This window comes from Myotis myotis, unplaced genomic scaffold, assembly GCF_014108235.1.
Source record: "Myotis myotis isolate mMyoMyo1 unplaced genomic scaffold, mMyoMyo1.p scaffold_m19_p_2, whole genome shotgun sequence".
Classification (NCBI taxonomy): Eukaryota; Metazoa; Chordata; class Mammalia; order Chiroptera; family Vespertilionidae; genus Myotis; species Myotis myotis.
Genome location: NW_023416324.1, coordinates 160,198,533 through 160,201,067, shown reverse-complemented (window position 1 = coordinate 160,201,067; position 2,535 = coordinate 160,198,533). Strand labels below are relative to the sequence as shown.

The window sequence follows — 2,535 nt, the reverse complement described above, 5'->3', positions numbered from 1 at the left end:
TACTTGATTTCAGGGACAGGAGGGAGAGGAAGAAAGCGATAGAAATATCAATGATGAGAGAGCATCATCGATTGGCTGCCTCCTGCACTCCCCCTATTGGGGATGGAGCCCACAACCCAGGCATGTGACCTGACTGGGAATCGAACCGTGACCTCCTGATTCATAGGTTGAAACTCAACCACTGAGCAACTCCAGCCAGACTCCTCCTCGTTTTATAGATGGGAAAACTGAGGTGCAGAATGGTTAAGAATCTTGCCCAATGTTACTCAGCCATCAGCCTCTTCAACCGTTCCCAGTAGTCTCAGTTCAGTTCAAGCATCGATTGTGTGCTATCCAGGGGAAACAAGAACAGAGAGTGGTGAAAAGCATGGACTTAGGAGTCAGCCATGTTTGAATTCAAATTCTAGTTCTAACCCGGACGGGCTGTGTGAATATGGGACAGTGCGTTCGTTCTCTATTGCTACGTAACAAACCACCCCAGCCTCTGGCTGCTTGAAACAGCAGCTGTTATCTCCCAATGGCTGTGGGTCAGGGATCGAGAGGAGCTTCACTGGATGTCCGGCTCAGCTCTCTCCCAGGGCTGCCGGCAAGGTGTCATCGAGGCTGTGTCACCTCAAGGCTCCACTGGGAAAGGACTGCTTCCAAGCTCCCTTGCATGCCCCTCCCCCAGGGCTGCCTCCTTCGGAGCCTGGCAGCTGCTCCCCTCAGGGTGAGTGTCTGAGGGACAGCGAGAGGGAGCACCCGAGATGGAAGCCACTGTTGCTTTATAACCCAGTCTCAGAAGTGACGTTCTGTGCTCACCTTGGCAGCACAAATACTAAAGTTGGGCCAATACAGAGAAGATTAGCATGACCCCTGTGCAGTGATGACATGCCAATTCATGAAGTGTTCCATAAAAAAGAGAAAGTGGCATTCCATTATTTCTACCCTATTCTATTAGAAGTGAGGCACCAAGCCCAGCCCACGCTAGAATGTAGAGATGGACAGGAGGGGAGAGGCTGGGCCACCCCAGACGCTGCCCACCACGACCTGTCACTTACACTCTCAGCCTCAGTTCCCTCATCATAAAATGGGAATTATAATAGTACTAGAGGCCTGGTGCACGAAATTCGTGCAAGGGACTCAGCCCTTGCAGCTGCTGCAGCTTGACTCGGCTCTCACAGTCCTGGCTTCGCCTGGAAGGTTGTCCCTGAGGTTGTTCAGCTGTCTGGTCTAATTAGCATATTATGCTTTTATTATTATAGATTTACCCCAGGAGTTCTTCTAAGGCCTCAGCGATGATGCTTACAGAAGAGATGGGAACGCTGCCCAGCAAAGAGTGAGTGCTTAGTAAGTGTTGGTCACTATCCCCACCAAGGCCAAGCTACTTGTGGGAAGGGACACTGCCTCTTTCTTGATGGCACCTGTCCCTTCAGTGCCTGCCTAGTGCAGTACCTGGCACTTCCTTTCACTCCACGGCTGCCAGGCACAGAGGGTGACGGTGCAGGAAGTGGGATAAAGGAGGCAGTGAGCACGCTGCTCGTGCCATTCCCAAGACCTGTAGGAGGAGCCTCCCCCTAAAATGGCCAGGATTGTCCTCTGTGAGCCCACCAGGGTGCGAGGGTTGAGAGTAACCAGGGGTCTGGTCCCACCTGACTCTCAACCTACTTCACCCAGAGATGATCGAGCAGGGAAGGTTACCACCGGGGGCTGGTCCTGGGTGTGAATCCAGTCCTGCACCTATAGGCCCTGGCGTGGCAGATCCCCCAAACATTGGCCAGGGCCTCCCAGGAGGATCTGGTACAAGGGCAAGGACAAGTTCCAGAATCCTGGGCCACCCACATGTGGTGACAGTAACTGTCTGTGGCTCCCTGAGGCTTGTCATCAAGGAACAACATGTTGCCCTCTAGGGTGCTTGGCAGTGGTGGCAGCTGCTTGGCAGTACCAGTCTAGAGCTCAGGGGAAGGAGCAGAGGGACAGGGAGGGAGGGAGCCAAGTTCTCGGCGAAGGACCATGAGCCTGGCCAGGCTGCAGACCAGGAAGAGACCAAGCGCAGTAGAGAAGCAATGGGCTGGGCTGGAAGGACACAGGCTGTAGAGCCGTGGGTGGGCTCAGGGCTCAGGCACTCGTCTGCCAGTGACTTTGGACAGCTGCTTCACTTCTCTCCATCTCTGGCGCCTCGTCCACAAAATGACCTTCCATCTCGCACAGAGGTCGGGAGAAACAGCAGGACACATGTGCAGGCCTGGCACACAGTAGGTGCTCCCTGAATGGAACCATTGCTATTATCAGCACAGTAGGTGTTCCATAAATGGAGCCATCATGCTCAGGGTGAGAGGGTGCTTAGGGAGAGAGAAAGATGAAAGGTAGCCTGTTTTGGTTTGGAAATTTTATTGAAATGTGTATACATATTAAAAAGTGCCCGTATCCTCAGTGTTCAGCAAGATGAAATCCCACCAAGTGAATCCACATGTGGAACCAGCATGTCATCAAGTAACAAAACGTGACCAACACCCCAGAAATCCACTTCCTGTTCCCTTCCAGTTCTCTGCGCGG

General features: G+C 53.1%; 1 non-coding gene across 1 annotated transcript; it reads left to right on the top strand.

Moving 5' to 3' along the window:
- The first annotated feature begins 793 nt into the window (after window positions 1-793).
- Window positions 794-900, top strand: LOC118677882. The gene has a single exon (XR_004974601.1). It is a non-coding gene; the product is annotated as a U6 spliceosomal RNA (small nuclear RNA).
- The last annotated feature ends 1,635 nt before the right edge of the window (window positions 901-2,535 follow it).